Source organism: Tachypleus tridentatus, chromosome 1 (assembly GCF_004210375.1).
Source record: "Tachypleus tridentatus isolate NWPU-2018 chromosome 1, ASM421037v1, whole genome shotgun sequence".
Lineage (NCBI taxonomy): Eukaryota > Metazoa > Arthropoda > Merostomata > Xiphosura > Limulidae > Tachypleus > Tachypleus tridentatus.
The window spans coordinates 43,169,190-43,192,753 of record NC_134825.1 but is presented as its reverse complement, the minus strand read 5'-3'; the positions used below and the strand labels follow the sequence as shown (position 1 = coordinate 43,192,753).

General features: G+C 32.9%; 1 long non-coding RNA gene across 1 annotated transcript; it reads left to right on the top strand.

The window, feature by feature from the left end:
* The first annotated feature begins 10,462 nt into the window (after positions 1-10,462).
* On the top strand, positions 10,463-17,716 carry LOC143247117 (uncharacterized). The gene is made up of 3 exons (XR_013026382.1): positions 10,463-10,643; positions 11,873-12,000; positions 17,099-17,716. It is a non-coding gene; the product is annotated as an uncharacterized LOC143247117 (long non-coding RNA).
* The last annotated feature ends 5,848 nt before the right edge of the window (positions 17,717-23,564 follow it).

Here is a 23,564-nt window from a genome sequence, read left to right as displayed (position 1 = left end):
TGAGCATAATTCCTAAATTTCAAAAAGTATAAGATAGGAATTATTAGCACCTATGTTATCGGGTAAGTTGAGGACATCAAATGAAATAGTTATTAGAGTACATTTATTACTTACTTGTTATGTATAAAATTCGTGTTGTTGTTTTTTCACCAACCTTATCAGATCTAAATTAATCCATCTATGCGGTGATTAGCGAATAAACAATATTCATATTAGTTATTTTGGTGCATAGTTGATTGTAATAACAGAAAAGCATTATATCGTGTGTCACATTTAAAATGCTAGTTTTCAAAAAAAAAAAAAAGAAGACATAAATGGAAGAAACTATCAGAAGACTCGAAACTGGAGAGACTAATTTTTACACATTTCTGCGTCTTCATCGTGAAAGTGTAGAAAATGCATAAAATAGTTTCTCTAATTGCAAGTTTTCTGATAGTTTGTTACTCCTGTCCCTGCAGTTCACAGAACGTATTTTTTGAAGGATAGTGTACACATTTTGTTATCAGACTGCCAATTGGTTAACCGAACTCCAACATAATAAGATCTGAAATCATGTAATGTGCATTGCTCGTTTTATAATATTGGTTCTTACATTTTGCACTTGTATGTATACCTACCCATGTGTGATAAGCCTACTTCCAAAGGGTTACCAACCAGCAATTATTAGTAATAGCAAAGCGTTCTTTAACATCTCTAACTGTCACATTCTTCCCTTCTTACAACCAAGGCCTGTCTTCGATTCGTGGGCCATCCACTAGCTGGGCGCCAATTTTTCTGTGGCAGTCTCATAATTTTATCATCTGGGGGTAAGATCGAATCCTGGCCCTGTGCTAAAGAGTAAACCTAACAACAAATGTTTAGATGTTTTTGCAATAAATTACACTTCCACACATATAGATAAAGCACATAAATGATTCGTGTGTGTTTTATTAAAATATTTTATCTTTTATAAATTTAACAATTATCCTTGTTAATTTTCATATCTTAGTACAGTTTACAGCTTTTACAGTAAGTAAAATTAATTTTTAGAACAGGTACAACGTTTCGATCATTGGTGCAATCATTTCACAAAATTGGTTCTGATGTAACGAGTTTTGTATGTAACAGTTGCAAGGTTTTATTTTCATTCTTATATAGATATGTATATATCTTCAAAGTTTCTGCTCGCTTTTTAATTTAATCATGTATTTTTTCAGTATTTTTCTGTGAGTTATTTAATTTTTATTTTATTAATATATTTGATATTTGTTGAAGAACCTTATTTTTTGTATGTTATGTTGAACCGACCCTGTACTGCCGAATAAATGTTTTCTGTATGTAATTCCGAATTTACTTTGTATATATACACAAAATATGGCAACCTGTTAGTAAGGTGTACAAGCCCGTTATGAACAAGATATTAAATGTGTTACAAAAAATAATTATTTTGAGGATATGTCAACGAACTGATAACGTCATTGTAACTCGGACTCTGACAAATAGGAGAGCAACGTGGGGTTCTTGTGCAGAATAAAAATTATTACATTTGGGTATCTACAGGACCTTCGAAATGCATGTCTAACTTTTTAAAAATTATCCCTGTATATTATATACAGAATTTTCCCAACAACGAACTATCGTTAAATCAACAATTTACTAAAGCAATTCAAAAGTAATCTGGTTTTTCTTTTCTACATATTATTAGAAGCTAAATATGCAGATCCATCTGGCATAATCACCTTATTTCCGGTGCATATGCCACTTTTCAGCTATCCAGAGCCCCCAAAGTCGAAAACCGGCTAATAATATTTTGTTATTATTTTATGCAAAATGTATTTTTAAAAAATGTATGATAATTTTACCGTAAACGACGTTATTGGTTCTTGAAGTTGGCTTTCTTACAGGACGTTTATGTTATTTTAAAACACTGCTCCACAACCTTTCCAATACCATTTACCCCTATAGGTTTTTTACTCACCCCAGTTTGAAAAAATTAGTACTAAATTAAAATACAAAGTCCTTTATTAGAACACAATATACATCAGGCTACAAATATAATGAATATAAAACTTAAAATAAAGAAAAATAAATATATTTATCAAATTACAACTAGAATATATAATAATAACTAAGGATTTTTTATGATAATTGATAGTAGTCACTCACCTTGCTATTCATCCTGTCATTCTCATTCACTCTGATTGTGATCTCATTAACCCCTGGGTGCATCATTAACCAGTTGAGAATCACTGTTTTAAAATCTTAAATATAGGGTGAAGAGGAATTACCAGCCAGTATTAAATAAACGTTAGCTGACCGTAATATGTGGAATACTCAATGATTTGTACATTATACAACTCGGTGTCTTCAGGGAGCCAATCCCTATATTATTTATACGTAAAGGAGTAAAAAACAAACAAATATACATACAAACCAAAAGTTAGATATGAAAACTATCTGGTATAGTTGCTCTATCTCTGAAGTACATGCTGCTTTTCAGCTATCCAGAGCATTCCAAAATAAAAATTCAGTGGATAACCAAAACCGAAATTTGTTATTTTTGTTCATTATCATCTTTAATCAACAGGATTGTGCCTACCTAGGTCTACTAGCAACTACAATTTTATCATCATTTAACACAGCAAAACAGTATTCACAGTATTTCACTGCCTATTATATAATTTTTCTCTTCGAAATTTATAGAGCTTTATGATAAACTCTATACACTCAAAACTCACATACATTATTTTATAAATAAAAAATAATCAAATAAATATTTAGAAAAATATATCACTAAATAAAAAAAAGCTAGGTAGAGCTTGCTATTGAACTATTAAAAGAAAGAAACCAAATGAGATAGGGACCTTGACACCCACGTGTGCACTTTAACGCCCATGTGTGCACATAGGGTTACCTAAACTGCTATTGCAGTTCAATTAAATTAATACACTAGCTACCTACTTTGATAATTCAATGTATTAATATGGAGAGTCAGCGAGAATTTCTTAATAAGTTTTGGTAAAAATATACCCCATCTACCCTCATGATTTTGCTGGATGCATTCACTGAAGTACTAGTAATCCAGGTTATGTATTAGCGTATTAAAAATGTCCAACATCGTTGAAAATTAAATATCTTTATGCATGGACAAAAACTTACAGTATTAGACGTGGGCATTGAACATGAAATACAAGAACATTCATAACTATCATAATTTCATATCTAGATAGATAGATAACCAGCACTACATACCTTTTTATTTGGCAATAAATTTCTCCCTAATATTGTAAAATTAGTTTTCTATTTCCTAGTGTCAGAATATTTGTAAATGAAAGTGGATGAAGACAATAGGTTTAAAACGGCCTTTGTTATCACTAATAGTTTATATGAGTGCAAGGAAGCGCCTTTTAGGTCTTATAAAGCTTCAGACTCGATTGTAAAACTGTCTTTCGTATGGCCAAACAAATAAATGAAAGACCCTCCGCCAATGGTATTACGCCATCTATACTGCCACAGCTAGCTTACTCTGATATTCTTGCTCGTGCTCACTTTATCTGTTGGCACAGCTTTATTTATACGAGTGTTTTTCCGCTTGTGATTACCGTTTACGATTGCACTTCATTGACATTTTAATGCTTTTTTCAACAGTTTTCTTTTATTGTATTTCCGTTCAATTGTTTCACTTTTTTGCTTTTGTTACTTAACAGAAATTTGAATAATTTCAGAATTCGATGTATTAAGAATGGAAATTTCTATATTGTACACAATGCTTCCAATATGACTAACCAGGCATTGGGTTCGACATTATCTGTCGAAGAGGTGCCGGCTGTAATTCTCATGGAAGTTATATTCCAATATTCAGATAGCAATTTACTGTCATTTTCAATCTCACATTGTTTCTGAGGATGAATATAATCAAGGAGATTAAAATTGAATTTTCTTTTTACAGCACCTTCTTACTTTGGTCTGTCACACACTACACCTTTTTTGTTCTTATAGCTGGTTTGTTAAAGTTTTAAATACGTGCTGGGATGTTTTTACAGTAGATTTCTGTGACTTATTGGTGATAGCTTCAAATAATAAATAGATAGTACACAATCCACTTGTTTTAAAATAATATATTCAAATCAAGTTAAACATATGTACTAAAATTATTTAAACTATAGGATATCACAGTTGTATCTAAAGCTTTAAATTATTTTATTTCATGTCAAAGGTCCACGCGGGCTAGTTCAGTTACTTTAGAACTCAATTGGCAACACGAATTAATTTTATTTATTGTTTCTTACCATGATGGATTCACTTACATTACTCCTGGATTACCACAGTTGTACACAGAACTTTATCATAATTGCCTCCTCTTCGTCAAAGTTCACATAGGCGAGTTTAATTATTTTAGTACACCCTTTGATAAAACAAAACATTATTCTCTTCATGTCTTTTACCTATGAAACTTTAGATATTGTCCGTTAGGGCTAGACTAACAAGCATAGTCTTAACTTCACTTTCACTGATTTAACGTTTTCTGCTTTAACTTCTTTATAAACTGCCCATAACAATTAACTTGCTAATTATTCAGTCTCGATCTGTCTAATTATTTTTTATTTGCTTTATTTACTTCCTCGCTGTATCTGTACCTATTTATAGCACCCAACAGAAAAATTTAGAAATATCTAGAGTTCAACTAGTAAGTTCAACGAAAAGAACTTCGAAGTTTCGAGTAATATGACGTCAACAGTGTTATTACAGTCCAGTATAATAATTAAACTGAATACACAACGTACGACTGTTTTGACTCGTATCGAGTTTCTTAACGTAATTTGTCACAACTATCACTTTAAAATAATTAAATTCTATCACTTGTGTTATGAAAACTAAATTATCATTAAATACTAAATCACTAAATAACAACTCTTTCACTAAAAATCTTCTATGTCCAACATGTTTAATCACGTATATGGTATATTACATGTTTCATTTTCCTAGTAAATTACGAGCATCGTCGATCGGATATTTATGTCATTAATGTTATCAAAATCCTCTGCCATTCCTTTCATGTTGTTGTACATCCAGACAGGTCCTTCCTCCCTAAGACCTCTGTTGCACAGAAGATATTTGACTTTCAGGCCAATTTCTTTACCTTCCATCTCCCACCTGAATTTGCATTCGAATCCCGATTTCCAGGCTTAATTCCTACAGTGTTATGTGGCATGTTTCAGGATTCATTTTATTAATATTTTATTTCTTGGAACTCTACTGTTTCCCATGATCTACCTCTTGTTACATTGACTGGTTGGGTTCGTCAACTATTTAGAATGGCATATTCAGACTTATTCATGGAAGGTCACTGTCTCCTTCAGAACTTTTCTGAATAATTTTTCAATTACACAGTTATATTTTAACTTCATCATTTTTAAATATATGATGCCTTATTACACCTTGTAAAATTCAGTCCTAGTAAGAAATGATCCACGAAATAGAGAATACTCTTGTACATACATTTATTTATCAACTCTGAACGAGATTTTATAATCTCAATATTTTTATATATATTTATGTACTTGAACTTACTTATAAAGATAAATTTTCAACTGCTCAAATGTTGGTGGTAAATTACACTCCAGGAAAACCCCTAGACTCCTCAAATTTGACATATCACTATGTCCTCGGCAGCTCTTCTTTGCTGTTTGTTTGAAGAGATCATTCAGGCCTGAATGTGGACTACTTCTTAATTCTTTGTTACTAATAATCTGTACTATCTGGTTGTATTTTTCTCTTGTGGCATTTCTACATACGTCTTTGACTTCGGTATGTCTTTTCACAACATTTCATTCATGTATTCTTTGTAGGATCTCTCTATGTGGCAAGTTTTGCTTGGTCAGGTGTGTTTTTACTCAGACTTGCACCAAATACTGGTAGAGCTATAATGCTCATTGTAGAGATAAGGTGTTCTGCAAGACTACTAGTGGCATGCCCAGTGATATGTGCTTATGTGTTTATAGGGATCCATAAATTTGTCTCTATGGTGTACCATCACTCATGGACTATAATGAGTAAAGCAAAATGGAATTTCTGCCCAACCTTGCTGACCTTTTTATTGCATAAATTGGAGATGGTCTGATTTTCCAAATAATAAATCACGGATATCTATTGCACTGCATTTATTTCCTCCCCTTTTTTTATAGGTGAAGCACAGGAGTCCGTACCACTTACCATTCCCAGGCACTGGGGTGATTAACCAGGGAAGTTTCCTTCTGAGTGTGAACTAGAAATTTACCATGCAATACAACTACTCATTTATCCAGTCAGTGAGAAGAGGGCAAAGTTGAGTTCCTTTCTTTCTCTTCCGCTGGATGCTTAATTCCAGGTGGGCCAATTGTCAGTTGGAGCCGAATTAGCCTATATAAAATCCTTATCATAACACCAGGTTTAGGATGGCACTGCCCTGTTCCCACGGTTGAGTGCAACGGAAGCCCCTATTCTTGTTATTTTCAGCTGGAGAAGGTTTCATTCCCTGCTTCTATGGTGAAGTTTGGGGAACTTCATCTGTCTCGTTATACTGGAAACAGGATATAAGTATATTATTCCTATGGTTGAGTAAATGCTCCACATCCTCCTCGTAATTCTGAGTGCAGGATGTTTCTTCCTTGCATTTAGGGTTGAGTGAGCTACAATTTCTGCTCGTAATACCAAATACAGATATTACAGTGTTCTTATGGTTGACTTGAAACAACAATAATACGGGTTTTGTTTATCTTACTTCTTTCTCCTATGGTGGTTTTGGAAGTTTGATTTTAGCCGAATGCTAACGTCCTGTTTGTGGTTCCAGTTATTTGATGTATGACTCTGTTTACTAATGTTTGGGATTTGTATGCATATGTCTTTTGGTAAACATGCACTAGCAACAGTGTTTATATTACTCTAATTTTGTTTCTATTAGGTTGATCCCCAACCTCTCATTGATTCCTTGAGCTCCTTACGTTAGAAGGACATTGAATTATTAAAAAGAGCTCAGGAAAGGGTCACTAGAATGGCGTTTGGGATAGAGGGGTTCTTGTACAAAGAGAGGTTGAAAATTTTCAGTTTTTATCTTGAAAAGAGAAGAGTTAGAAAGAATGTGACTGTGGTGATTCAGATTGTGAAAGCAATTGATAGTATTGATACATCCTCTTTTTGTCCATATTTGACAGTGAGAATAGTAGGGCTAAGGATCACAAGTATAAGACTTGGGAGGGTAGGAGTTATCTTTAGCTAAAATAGTTTTACTTTTCTAACAGGGAGGTTGGCCCTTGGAATGGGATGCCTTAAGATGTTGTGGAGACAGTAAATATACGTTAGTTTAAGAGAAAGCTTGATACTTATATGAATGGTAAAGGCTAGCTTTAAGATTTTAAATATCTATTTCTTATATACTTTTCATTTAGTTTAGAGGATGGAACAGCCAAGATGGACCAATAGGTCCCATGTTTTCCCAACACATTAAATTATCTATTATATATTATGCTTAGGACGGGTTATAGAACTTCATTTGGCCAATGAAGTTGAGTAAATACATGGCCAAGGCTGGTTGTTTCTTGTTCATCATTATATTTCGAAGAACTATTCGCTGCCTTTTTATTTCTCTTCATGTGGATATCAAGTTTGCTTCAAGTTTTCGTTTCATAGAGCGGCTACTCACCTATGGAATGTGATTGTTTTTGACCTATTTTGTGCGATGGAGGATGATTCAAACATGCACCATTTTTACTATGAATTGCGTTTCTCAAAACAAACTAAGTTTGTGCACATTCTTTTTATTTACCTATGACAGTTTCATTTCCTTCTTTTGGAGCAAAGATCATATTTCTTTTCAACCATACTTAGGGGGCAGAAAAATAGATCAGGGCAACTTTGTGTGAGATGTGGTAAGTAGATATCAGAGATACGTTTTTAGTGTGAACATTTCAAATTTTATGCACAGTTATATGACATTTATATTTACATCCAGAAACCTAAAATATTTACTCCTATCTTCAATTCATAGTCAAAGACAACTCAAAGTAGTTACTTTTTATTTTTGTGCAGTAATACACATAAGGCATTTTGTTTTATTATAGATAACTAAAATATATTATTTTCAATATGATATTTGTACATAAATATATTTAGTTAATATTACGTCACCCTTCAATTTGAAAACCTAAATTAGTTACTCATATCTTTAACCACTATTCTTTGGTAAAAGAGTAGCCCAAGAGGTGGCGGTGGGTGGTGATGACTAGCTGCCTTCCCTCTAGTCTTACACTACTAAATTAGGGGCAGGTTGGGACCACATATTTGGTGTTGGCTTGGTTTGTTTTGAATTTCGCGCAAAGTTATACGAGGGCTATCTGCGCTAGCCATTCCTAATTTAGCAGTGTAGGATTAGAAAGAAGGCATCTAATTTTGGGCTACTCTTTTACCAACGAACAGTGGGATTTACCGTTACATTATAACGCACTACTGCTGAAAGGCAAGCATATTTGGTGCAACGGAGATTCGAACTCGCTGTCCTCGGATTACGAGTCGAGTGCCTTAACCACCTGGCCATGCCGGGCTGTATTTGGTGTTGGTGTTGGATAAGCTTTTAATATGTAGTCATATTCTCTGTGTGTGTGTGTGTGTGTTTTATAGCAAAGCCACACCAGGCAATCTGCTGAGTCCACCTAGAGGAAACGACCCTTGATTTTAGCGTTGTAAATCCGTAGATTTACCGCTGTACCAAGGGGGGAGGGGCATGTAGTAATGTATTATTTGAAATTATACATTTCGGTTAAAAGGTTTTCTCATTTATCCATCATTTATCATGTTGTGGAAGAAGCTGATTACCAGGTATTGTTTAGCCATATCAATTCCAAAATGAGTAAGTTGTGGAATACTAACACAGTAACAGTATTAGTACTAGTAATACTAGTAATAATACTTTACTGTCTTTGACTAGAGGCCCGGCATGGTCAGGTGGGTTAAATCGTTCGACTCGTAATCTGAAGGGCGCGGGTTCGAAGCCAAATCGCACCAAACGTGCTCGCCATTTTCAGCCGTGGGGGCGTTATAATGTGACAGTCAATCCCACTATGCGTTGGTAAAAGAGTAGCCCAAGAGTTGGACGACTAGCACAGATAACCGTCGAGTAGTTTTGTGCGAAATTAAAAAACCAAAAAAACTCTGTATTTGACTGGAGTGAAAGAGTAATAACAAAATAGTACTTCCAAGCTGCACTGTAGTTTGTTTAATGTTGTATAATACATAATTTAATGTAAGCGACTGGAAATCTTAATGTTATGAATCAGTGAATATGCCTCCGCTGAGAGCGTAACTTCGAACTGCTTCACAGGTCCTCGTCAGATAAAACGTTATTTTTAAGAGTTTAAAGTCTAATATTAAATTCAAAGGAAGTTGTGGCTTTGAAAGAGTTAAGAATACAAAATTATGGAAAATGTAGAACCACAATTGAAGTTAAGCAAAGATAGATTAAATCAGTGATTAAAATATCTATAGGAGAGGGATCAGATGTAAGGGGGTCATATGATGTCATTATATTTGTAGAGCACAGTGGGCTGTATGGGAAATTGGAATTGTTTTCTTATTGCTTATTGCGTTTTTTTAAGAGAAAATGAATCTGTTTGAATGGAATCTATGCTTTAACCACTTTGCTGCACAGTTTGGATATATCCCAATGAACATTTATACCCATTGGATGTGAAATTCAGATTTACCCTACCTGTACCAAAAAAAAAAAAAGTTTCCCTCTACAGCTACATGCTGGAACTTTGTACTTAGGGCCGGCATGGCCAAGTAGTCAGGACACTAGACTCGCAATCTGAGACTCACACCAAACGTGCTCGTCCTTTCATCCATGGGGGCGTTATATCTGCAGTTAATTACATTATTTGTTGGTAAATGAGTAGCCCAAAAGTTGGCGGTGGGTGGTGATGACTAACTGCATTCCCTCTAGTCTTACACTGTTAAAGTAGGGGCGGCTAGCACAGATAGTCCTAGTGTAGTTTTGCACAAAATTCTAAAGACAAACAAAACCTTTATACTTGAATCAATAGCCAAACTTGCTGCCATCTGCCTTCTACACTGTGAAACCTAAATATACATATGCCTCATTACAAAATTGCCAATTTTGCAGGAACACCGTAGAATCTAAATAAAGACAGCTTTCTTATATATTAGGTATTGTTAATTAAATAATTTGTTTTATATTTTAAAATGATTTTGGCCTGTTATTGAGTTAGTATTGCCAAAATTTATACCATTTTTTAAAGAACACTTTTATTCTAATTTTCCTTAATTTTTTATTTAATTTTTAAATCATTACTTTTCACTATCCAATATGATTTTCGAGGATATATATATCACTGTTAGATATAGAAAATAAAGCTTCTTTCAATAGTAAAAAAGTAATACAAAGGATGAAATTTATACTTTTATTTTTTAGTGGATAATTATCATTGTTTTGGAGTCAGCCTGAAAATTAATTGCACAGTGAAAGGGTTAACTGTTTTTATGGTATAAATCATTTATTCAAGAATAAATGTGGTATTCAGGATTTTACATTGATTCCAATTAATGATACAATTTATAGAAAAAGAGACTAATTGGTTCTTCAAGGCTTACATTTTTACACCCATTACTGAAAGGTAAAAATATTAATTTTATACCAACTCTTCATTTTTCAGAAGTTAATTTATTCTCGTCATAAAATCTTGGATGTGTTATAATCTTTTAACCCCCATAAATACCCACCAATATTTCATGACCTAATCATCCTGTCTTGAATATGTCATAACTCTTTTCCAAATCTTAAGCTTGTTGCTTGCATCATCTTATCCTGTTGGCTTAAGGATACAGTCCAAATAAAGCAAAGGCCTTTATACTATTGATCCCATTAATAAATTTTAGCAATATTCTTATAAAACTTCTTTTCCAAAAAATAAGAGCAAGTTAACAGATTTTAACTTACCCAGAAGAACAACTTTTACATCTTTAGAAACATTTAACTATCTCTTCTCCGAACCCCCTTACAATAAATTGGTATCCTTTATTGGTTAAGGATACCAAAGTTGTACACTATAAATGTAATCCTAGTAAGGATTAACTAACGATCTGTATACAAAAGATAATCAGTTTAAACTTCTAGCAAAGGAGCACTGATAGAAAGTTAGTCAGAATAACTAGAAAATGGAACATAATTCAACTCATCTACAAAACTTAAGAAGGCATTTGGTAGCATAATTCACCAGTGATTGTTAAATGAACTAAATGCATATTGTGTAGAAAAGATATTTAGAAATAGAATGCTGAGTATTGTTTCCATGTTAAATCGTTAAAATAGTCACCTGTGTTGAGTAGTATATGCCAGTATATGTTCCAGGCCACATAATTTTCTTAGTTTATATAAACAGTACAATTCGTCAGGTCAGTAGATACTGTTGTTTGGAAATGACTATTAAGATTTACAAACCTGTGCAGAATGAGTCTGAGTTTGCCATTCTGTCTTACTAATTGGTCATCGTAATGGCAGATGCTGTTTGATAACTTTTTTTTTGTTTCTGTGACACTAATATTCTATATGGAAACAAGAAAATGAGTGCATGCTTCAATCCATTTTTATATCAATTTAAGTTGTTCAAAAAGGTCTGAGTGTTTTGTTGTTTTTTTATGCTAAAGTTTTCAAATCACGTAACCATGATTTGTATTAGAATAAGCTAAAGTTTTAGCCTCATTCAAAGATAATTTGATTGTCTTGATGAAAAAGTTATATTATCGTTATCTATGTTGGAGAACTGTATTTCAGAGTGGAATTCTTATGAAAAGAAAGATAAATGTAAAACCTAAAACATCCAAAAATGTTCAAATTCTTACCTAGTGTGAAGTCACTGACTTACAAGGATAGAATGCAAAAGCTAAAATCACCATCCTAACAATACAGAAGACAGAGAAAGATATGTGTGAACACAAACTTTAGGGATAAATAATCTTTTAAATCCTCATAAGGTAAGACTATTTACTGGATGGTTAGTCTTGAAATATAACTTAAAATTAAAAACATAATATTGTTTAAAGTTAGGCTTTCATTAGGCTGGTTCTTTTAAATTACTTGGTGAGAATAAAGCAAAGGCTGGTCCAATAATGATAACAAATTAGTTGAATTTTATCTTTAGCCTATAGTTAAGGAAGAAATTATAGTTCTACTTGTAGGTTTACCTAACTTTGCAAATACATTTTCAATTTCAATACAAATTTACCTATTTATGATATTACAACTAGCATACAAATAAAGTTTGACAATTTCAAAGATAATTGGTTAATTGAATATATGTGATAACTAACACTGACCTAAATACTTCGCTGAGTGACCAGTACTCTACCAACTAAAAACTGACCCAGTACATCAGTAATTTTTATAATTATAATGCAGCTAAACACTTACAAAGTCTCTAGATTCTGAAAATGACTACATTTATAAACATACCTGATCTTGATACCACTCACCCTGTAACTAATACTTAAAACAGTAAATATATTGCTTAACACAAAATGATGATATATCAAAAGTCTTTTGATAAAGTACCACATAAAAGATTACCTAAGACAATCTCTTTAGTAAAATTTGGAGAAGACTGGATTAATGGGATTAAACATATAGGATTTCATTCTATTGAAGAAAGCAAAACGTTGTTATTGGAGTTGAGTCCAACAAGACATACCCTTATTTGGATGCTGTAGGGGTCAGTGGTTTTTTTTTTCTTCCTTTTGCTTACATTAATGATAGGAATATAACTAATAGATTAAGTTTGATGATAGCATTAAACTCTTGGGTACTTGTAGCTTTACTGGTGATTTTGAAGAGCTACAGAATGATTTGCATGTATTGCTAGTGGGATGGACATTTGCCAAACGACTTTTAATTTGAAGTGCAAGGTAATGCAGGTGTATTATCGGAGAGTGTGATGGGAAACACTCTATTTGTAGAGATGCTCATGTCAGAGCAACAGAAGAGTCACCAGGATTTTGTTCTCTATAGGTCATCCGAAGCTAGATATGAGGAGCTACCTGGCATAGTTGCTCTATCTCTAGTTTATATGCCACTTTTCAGCTATTTAGAGCAACCCAAAGTTAGAAACTTGTAAACAGCCTAAACTGAGATCTGTTATTTTCATTCATAATCCTCTTTCAACAGGCCTAGTACCTTCCTAGTTCTAGCAGTAACAATAATTTTATCATTATGTAATAGAGCAAAACAGCCTTCACAATATTGTATTATTATTCTTTTCAAATAAAGCTTTAGAATAAACTCTCTAACATAGTAATCCATATACACCATCTAATGTAAAAAAAAAATGTAACAAGTATAGGGAACAAAATCATTAAATAAAAAAACTGTGTTGGGCTAGCTACTGGTCTTGAAAAAAACGCAAAAACAACCAAGATTATGTCATCATGAAAATTTTCAACAACAAAAACTTACCCCAAATATATGGTTTTAGTACCGGCATCTCTGTTTCACATATTCTTGCCATCATATTTATGACCCAGAACAAAAGAGAAACTATACTATCCATGCTTTAACCTCCCATATATTGATGTGGAGGTGCCAATGATGCTTTTGCTGGATTTACTTCTAACAAACATACTTTTTTTTAATACAAAAACTGTATTCACTGTAACATTAAATTCACCACTGAACACAAAAGATAACAAGCAGTTACCAAAACAAAAAAAATCACTTTTGCAGACCATTAAGTTTTTTTGAATTTCACCTATAAATCCAAGCAAAAAATTAATATACTAAAAAAACATTATAAACACTGTTTCAAAACTTTTCTTAACTGATGAAATAGATGAAAAAATCTATTTTAAAAAGTATTCCTTCATTCATACCAACAAATTTCCACACAATCACCAATCAAAAACCTCACATCTCAATTTACAAACAAGATTGACACTAATACACCAAACAACAACAGAATATTACACTGCAGTTTACAATTTATCCCTAAAATCAGATTAAAAATAATCATCTCCCAGAGAAAACTTACCATTAAATATAACATTCCTGTTTACTTCAAACTCACTCAAAAACCTGGTCCTAAACCAAAATCATTACTAAATAAAAATCATAAAGAAGCATACAATATCAATGTCATTTATAAAATAATGTGCAATAAGTGTCCAGAACTATACATCAGACAAACTGGAAGAAAATCAAAAACTTGATTGATTAAACATAATCAAAAATTCTCCCATCTTTACCACCATTGTATCTCAAACAATCACAGTATATCTACACAGAACATTATAATTTTCAACAAAGAACCTAAATTTAATAAACACAAAACATAGGAAGCTGTATTAATTGAATAAATCAGCTCTACTCTAAACCAACACCCCAGGATATGAAGATACTTTTACTTAGTTGTTAAACAATCTGTATTCACGTGACTTCTTTTTTCCATACTGTATATATATACATATATTCCTGTGTCTGTAAATTCCTTGTACATAGTAAAAACATAATTTTATAATAACATTTTCTTCAGTACCCTTTCAAGCCATCTCTAAACTTTTATTTTCTAAAAAGTAGGTTCTTTATTAACAGATATTTTAAAGTCTATTAAGGCTGACCATTTCATTAATTGGTGTACAAGGAATATTTTGAAAATTAGAGTAGCAGGAGGAAGTAGAAAAATAATACTGAAAGACAATTAGTAACAAAATATAAGAGAATAAGACCATTTCTTTAGTTTGAACAAATTTATTGATTACTTACAATGTGTATCCACTTATTTAATTGTTTCGGGGCTTTCTTATGGTTGTTTTAGGTCTGATAGTGTTGAGTGATTGCAGCTTTTTTTCTGTTCATGTGTCCAAAATATCCCTGCACTATCAGTCAAAGTATAGAACATGTTCCATGTTACACCCAAGCTGATTTTTAAGTAAGAGTGAACAGTTTTAAAATTCTCAACAACAAAATTTGTTTCTCATGTCTTTAAAACTTAATACGTTTCTTCTTTTATGTCAATTAAAAATGAAAATGAGATTTATGAGGTACATATTAAAGAGATAAATAGGCATAGTAGTTGTTATTACCAAATGCTATTTCTCTAAATTTTATGTTAAACTCATACAGTAAATAAAATAACATTCACACAACTTTTATTTTCAATGGCCAACTCAGTTACTTACAATAACAACCAGAATGTATTCATTACAAGGTTTATTTCTTTTTTGTTGTTTTCAGTGCTTCCAAGAGTAGAATCAGGTACTAAATATTGGATATACAATTCCAAATTGTTTCTTCAGGCATATATTTACCTTTTTTTCTAGATAATTCTTGCATTTTCTTCTTACATTCATCAGTATATTAAAGACAGATTTATTGTTGTAACTTTTAGAGCTGGAAGTCTGTGTATTGTTTCACACAAATTTTGAGAGTTTCGTATCCAGAATTCCACAGTAGATGATGTGTAAAAATACATTGTGAGATTTTCAATGTTTATGTTTTCACCACTGACCATTTACCCAGTCGTCATATTGTTGCTTTACAGAATATCTTTGAAAACATGCCTTATATATAATTTCAAAATATTTTTTTCAAAACTTTTATCCTTAATGTTTTAACACTGAAAAATAATTTTAAAAAACACATACTTGGTATTCTATGTTGTAAAGAATCACAATGGTGTCAAGCAAACCTACTCAGTAAATGCTGTTATTTCATGTGTGGACATTTTATTTACACGTACACAAAAAATATGTAGAGTGTTGCATTAAAAAAACATGAGGTTTTATTTTTATTTCACTTTTGTAAAAATCGTAAGTGGTGTGTTTGTAAATCTATTATTAAAAACGTTTAACCTAATATAAAAAAACAAAGCAGTAACTAGGTTATTTTGAAGTACAAAACTCTGTGAGTTGTGTATTGAAAAAGATAAAAACCTTTTTGCTTGAAACATCATTTTGTGCCTATCAAATATAATTAATTTGTGTGACTTGAAAAATATGAAATGTTTGAATTAATTTTTTCATTTTGTTAATAATGTCAATTGCATTTAGAACTTTAACAAAATTACATACTGATTATGATTTACTTGTATAGAATGAAATAAATTATTGGCATATTTTCCAAGTTTACATTTAGATTATTTGATTAGTAGATAATACTGAATCTAAAGGGAATTTATGCAAATAATGTAAAATTATTAACCTGTCTGGTCTACAATAATAACAGGTTAAATATTCAATAATTTTTAATTCAATATTGTTGGATGACACTGAAAATGTATTTAATATTATTATAATTGTTAATCCTTTATTAATCACTATTTTACAAATTAGATCTCAACTGAAGAAAGCTTTTAATAGTTTATTTTCTTTGAAATAATTTGTCATATTTCTCAATTTCTTTGTAACAGTCCTGTAATTACTGAGCATGTACAAGTTTGCAAATCAGTTATATAGAACCTCTACAAAAATTCTACTACTTGTTACATTAAATTATGATTTTTCTTGTTTCATTTCAGGTTTAAGGCATAATTCATGTTTTATCATTCTATGTTGTAATCAAGCTTGCCAGTGTAACACATGTAGCTTTTTATGAGTTTTCTTTGAATAACCAGATCTATGATACACAGTTGTATATATCACAATGATTTTTGTGCTTTGATGTTTGTTATGTAGTTAAATTCAAAACTCTTTAGTTACAAGTAATGTACATTTTTGATGCAGTTAAAATCTAAATTACAGGTGATGTTAAGTTTGAATTTTCAGTCATTGTACCTTCACTTACAGTACAATTAGTTCTGTATATTTTGTTAATCTCCATTGTGATAATTTACAGATAACTATGTTACATTTATATAACTTTTTATGATAATGTATACTGCAGTTTTTATATTGCAGGAAAGTCATATAACTACTAACAGTTTTTCGTTTTGCCTGTGTTCATATTCATATCAACACAAAGATATGAAAAATTGTGCTACCTGTGTAAGAGTATAATAATTCTTATGTGGTCCTAATTTAAACATAAGTTATATATATGCATGTATTCTTTACACCTACATTTAGTAGAACACAGCATTTCTTCCAGATGCTCAAATGTCTTGCAGAAAATGTTGTTGTGAAACACAGTATCCTGTTGTAACTTCATGGAACAGAATTTTACAAGAGCACAAATATAAATTGCATATGTCTGTTGTCATTATTTTCACATATCTGAGTGAAATTTTAAACTGTTTTGTATATTACTGAAATTGAAATAATCTATTTTCTTTACAGTATATATTACAAAATAAGTAAAAATCTGTGTCTTCCTTAATGTAACTGTGATTAAAACTTTTTTGTTAAAGGAAAAAGAGACTGGGCACACTATAACTAAAGTGCAAGTTATTCTTTATTCAATTCAATAAATTAAAATAGTCAAAGGTTGACAAGTGCATTTACAACTAATGGTGTAATATGATCATAGATTAAGAGTATTGAAGTTTCTATTTTATTTCCTCTATTAAGTCTACATACAATATGATTGATACATCTTCAAAGGCAGACTGAACAAGGCATCCTTTTATGTAGCACTCTCTAGATGATTTCAAAACTGTAATACTTTCATGATTGTTGTATAGTCTAAACCTGTGACTAACAGGTTTGTTATTTCTCTATTTGGCACACTTTTGTGACCAAACCAGTTGACCTTTCAATGTCTTATAATCAGGGGTTGATATAAGGCTGGTCTTTTAACATGTAAACCATTAGTTGTAAGTCATTGGAACTGGGTATGGCAGTTGGTAAATTTTTCCATTAGAAACTAAATTTTGTAAAATTTACATAATTGTGCTATTATACTTTTCATCCATGAGGTTTCAATACTTGAGAAAATATGTAATTCTAGGTTTTTATTGTTTTTCGTTCAGAACATAGTATGTTTCTATCAAAGACTTGCTGTAAACAAAATGTTAAATTATGCTGAAAGTTCTCATTTTTATCATCTTAATGCATATTCCAGAGTTAAATGATTACCTTAACAAGCTTGTACTGCATTTTTTTTAAACTTATGCCCAGACTTAAATGTCTTCCAAATCCTTTGTTAATCCATACTTTTCCTGCTACTGTTGGAGATTTCTTTGGTCCATAGAGGTATACATAAACATTTTCAGTTTTGCTCAGTGTGAATTTTATGGGAGTATTTGCATTTTTTACTATTATTTTTGCCCCCTTCAATGATCTTTACCCAATTTGGTATGATGGTTTGTTTGGTTTACCAAGACATACCTAGAAAATGTTCAGTTGTTAACCAAACTATTTTCATGATTTCTACATATCATCCCAGAAAATTAATTAGAATACAATGAACATATGTCATCTGATTAAATGATCACCAGATGCTTCCTAGAATATCTTCATAACTACTTTTTCCAGAACAATTTGCTACAAAGAATAATTTACAATTGCTGAAGAAGCAATTTTTTCCCATCTGTAGTACACTGTTTATGCCATCTTTACTTCCTTCATATTTTGGAGCATATACAACAGTATCTGGTGCCCTCCAGTCTTTGGCTATTTTTATGCAAGGTCTGAAATATCTTGTCTTTGAACTCCAGGGATGACTAGTTTTATCACAGGTTGGTTACTGCACATCATCCTGTCCTTATATTTGATTATACAAATTACAGATACTGTGTGAATTAGTAATGCATTGGAGAGATTCAGATGGCTGCATTTTAGCTTGTTGCAATTCAACTGATACCCAAAATATATGTCTTATTCAGTTGCTCTTCCCAAAGATCCTGGACAGCAAATAATGGCTACAACATACTCGTCTACACTGACAGTTAAATAAAGAATATATATGTATTCTTAATGAAACAACCCTCTTCTCATTGCAAATTCCATTGTTCTTGAGGGCACTTTGACTAGCACTTTATTGTTTTTCTATGGAACTGTAATTTACATATTACATCAGCAAAACTGGCTGTCAACTTAAGCATTAAGTCAATATCTAAGATATCTATACCTGCACCATAATCTGAGAAAAACATTCTCATTTGGTAAATAACAGAGTCGGACATTCTTTCCACTAATATTCAGCTTGATGCCATTTGCCAAAGAAAGTTTATAGTTGCCTGAAGTGGTAGCTTAGTCTGGAATGTATTATAACACTTTAAGCTTAACCTCTTATCTGCATATCATATAAACACATACCACATGTGGTAAAGGTAATTGCTGTCAGAACTATTCACCATACCTCTGTGTGCAAACCGACTGCCTGAACTTGTGGTCAAACTCAGTTTCCACTATTCTAAACTAACCTGAGCTGTGTAACCAGTACTTTTTGCCAGCCCTTCTGCATTTGCTGTGGTACAGAATTTAATGCTTGCCATTCTATTGGATGATATTATGATTGTGCCTAGCAGACTTTGTCCAGAATATGAATCTCATCTCTTGCCTTGATCACAAATGACTCTGACCAGCATCTGATGATTTCTGGACTAATTACTGAATGCCTAATGGTTGGTGCCAAGAGTAGATTTTACCAGTATGAACTACCCTTGCTGCTTGATACTCCTATGTAGGAGGTAAGCAATAGAGATTATTTTTGATGCAGCATCAAAGTATTCTCTTAATCATCTTTCAGCTTCTCAGAACTTGGAGCAAAGTGAGAATACAAATGTATCTTTTGACTTGGTTGGTGAAAGACCTTTGTTCAAGAGATGGCCAATCCTAGGTTCTGTTGCATTATACAAGATACTGTCATCACCTCAGATGTTGTTTCATTGTATATGCTCTAAGTTATATATAGTCTCAGAATTTAGAAATTCAACACCATGCACTGTTAACGGAACAAAAATAACATTTAAAATAAACTATAGAAAATCTAATCCATAGTCATAATCCTAAAAAACTGCAACTTAATATCTTAATTTGTTTTGTTTTTTTAAAAAGGTATAATTGGAACGATTGGTTCATACAAATTATCACAAAATGGGAGGATCAAAAAAGAATTGTTTTGCAAATACTGTGGGAAGAGTAAAGAAAGTATATGAAATCTTGTGTAAAACAATGAATAAATATAAATGATCATACAAGATTGTACACCTATTAAGTAAGAATGTGTTTTTACTTAATATCCAAAACATGGAAGGATTACGTCTGGAGAAAATACAGTAAGATTGTGTCCATAGCATAATTTCAGGTTAGACCAAAGTATTGGTTTACTTAATCGTTGATCATTCTCATCATACATATTTAAAAAAGAGATTCACTCTATGCACTTATTAAGTTATGAAAGCTTTCACGTCACCGTTAAATTTTGCAATCTAACACAAGGAAAATGGTCTATATACAAGACTAACACAGTAAACCACATATATTTCTTACAAACAACATTTACGTTCATGTAACATTATCATGCAACTCAATTCAGTGAGTGCCTGGTGGCTCCCCTTACCAACATTCCATACTAATCACATATACTCAATATGGAGAGAAAGTTTGAAAAGTTTATATTAAATATAAAGGTATAAAACCCCTTTTCCTTCCTTCTAACTTCAGATCGAAGTAATTATCTATAGCTTTAAAACTCAAAAATAATAAAAGCATTTTGCTTATTTATAAATAATGTGGTGTGATTTACTCTCACGTTTAAAATCGTTAACAATTAATACATTATGAAAAGTATTTCCAACCTCACATATTTTTAGAGGTAGTAATACAAAGCAATAAATATTTAACAGTTTCACATTTAAAGCTCACACCACATGCACGTATACTTTGTTTGTTTTTTTTTTGGAATTTCGCACAAAACTACTCGAGGGCTATCTGTGCTAGCCGTCCCTAATTTAGCAGTGTAAGACTAGAGGGAAGGCAGCTAGTCATCACCACCCACCGCCAACTCTTGGGCTACTCTTTTACCAACGAATAGTGGGATTGACCGTCACATTATACGCCCCCACGGCTGGGAGGGCGAGCATGTTTAGCGCGACGCGGGCGCGAACCCGCGACCCTCGGATTAGAGTCGCACGCCTTACGCGCTTGGCCATGCCGGGCTCACGTATACACAAAACTCTTTATCAAAATTACGTATGAAAAACATAAATCAGTAAAATATATTACAAAGATAAGCCCTTTAATATATAACTCGAAAATACAAAGTAGAACATGAAAGAAAACCTTAAAAAATAATTTAAAACATATTAAAATAAACTATTAACAATCAAGAATAAAAAAGTACCAAAATAAAAAAAAAAAGTTTAGTCATGAAATGGCCCTTTATTTCAAAACAACAACAAAACTATTTAAAATCAAGATTCGAAATCATTTCTTTGATAGATTGTTCAGGCAGAGTATTCATGATGAAACTATGTAGAATGGACGACAACTGCCTGTTGTGGAGACACAAGTGTAGACGACAACGTTTCGAAAGTCTTCGGCTTTTCGTCTTCAAGTCAGTGTGTGTCTGCCAATTCCTTGGCAGGTAGGTATTCGGGTTAAATTACTATTTCGTTCCCCCGAAGGGGAACGAAAAATAACCTGGGGCGGTCCGAAACTCTTGTTTCTCTTCACCCCACACGCAGCTGAAGTTAATTTAGCACATAATTTGAAACTTATTAACTGAACTGGAGTAAAACTTATTTACTGAACTAGGGTGGTAGAAGTTTAAATTACCTTGGTTGTCGTTGACAGGTTTATGTTCTCTTTGATACGAGTCGGTTGAAGCGGTGAAAGGGCTCGGCGAGCCGGAAAGCTTGCGATTAGTTAAACGAGTAGCTGCAGCATATATTTTCTCAACAATGTCTGTTGGCGTAGTAGTGGTCACAACGGAAAGAGCAGGGAGATGCAAAGCCAGTACATAGGCACAGTTAACACACATTACTATAGTTTACTAGAATTTAGATACTTACAGACGGGCTTCTCTCCTTTCAGGTCTGGGATCAATAGATCTAATGAAACTGAAATTTTGCTGTGGGGGGAAACAGGTGTACCCCCAAAAAACCCACTTTCACGGCCAAAGCGCCGAATAAAAATGCTCTGACCATGCCCGGAAGCAATCTGTAGGGAAAAAGATACAAGGGTTAACAAATACTAACATAAAATAACTGGGGTACATATCAAAGACTAATGTTAGAAGAAACATGACTGGTGTAAAGAGGCGGTGAGGTTAGGTTCAAGAGTAGCGTTGTTGGTAGTCCTGCTTGGTGAGATCAATATCAACATCTTGTTGGATAATGGTCTCAGGTTTCCGGGAGAATGTGTGGAAGTCGTAACTGGAAGAGTTGGCTTGGTTTCCTGAAGAAGTTTACGAGAGACTGGTGAGTCGCTTGTTGTCTACTTCAGTCTGGATTGCTTGGTGGTTGTTGGCGATATTGGTTTCAGTTTCTTCTCTTATTGTACGGAAATGTTCGTTAGAAGTTGAGGCATTGCATGTATTGATATCTAGAGTTGTAGTCTAAGTGCTCTGTGATATTTTGCTGTACGAGTCAGTTTGAGTACTCTTGCTGGTTGATTGCTTTTGAGCGGTGGTGGATCAGTGAATGGCTTTGGCGAGTCATTAGTTGATGGAGTATTTTGTGGTTGGCTGTAGGGTTTGGATATCCTTGGCTTGATTGAGCAATGGCGAGGGCGTTTGGCACTGAAATGGAATATATGGTAATATAATCCATTGCGTAGAATGGTGTCCGCACTGTGCTTGGTGGTTGTGACTATTTTGATGAAACTGGTGGCTTGATTGGTGGATTTCGAGAAAATTCAGTGAACGACGTATATTTCGGACTTCGTTTTTCAATGGCATACTTTATTTCGTTCAGGTTAATGGATGGATTGGCGCTTCTATGAAAAACAGAGAACAGGTTCATGGGGCTCTTGGTGAGTGAACAACTGACTTTGATTTCTGTATTCCAAGTACACCCTTGTGAAAATTAATTGAAACAAGACGGAAACTTACGATTTTTTCAATTTTTTGTGTTTTATTTCTGAGAATCCAAACATTACTCACAAATTAATACATGATATGACCACTTTTATTTTTCAGAAGATTATTAATCCGCTTTGGCATCGAGTCCACGAGTTGACTGCAATCTTTACTAATTTTTGGATCACGGTACCAAAACCTCAATTATGGCCTCAATTAGATTATCTTTCGTTGTACAGTCTTTTCCCCGAAGTCTTTCTTTACAAATCGCCTACAGATTTTCAATAGGATTTAAATTTGGAGAGTTTCCAGGCCAGTCCAGCACCTTTATTCGAATTGTAGTCATAAAATTCTTTACAAGTTTCGATGTGTGGCATGGAGCCAGATCTTGCTGAAAAATGCCAGATCCATCTGGAAATCTGTTTTTCAATTCTGGAACGACTCTTTTCTGCAAAACTTCGATGTACTATGGTCCTCGCATCATACTCTCTACGATATGTAAGCCTCAGACGCCATAGTAGCTGAAAAAGCCCCAAAACATCTTCTTCAAGGGATGTTTTACGAATTAATTGATGTGAGATTCTCGAAGTTTCTCACCTGGAGATCTGCGAACATGCAGTCTTCTTTGACCCTGTACGAAGAAATGAATAAC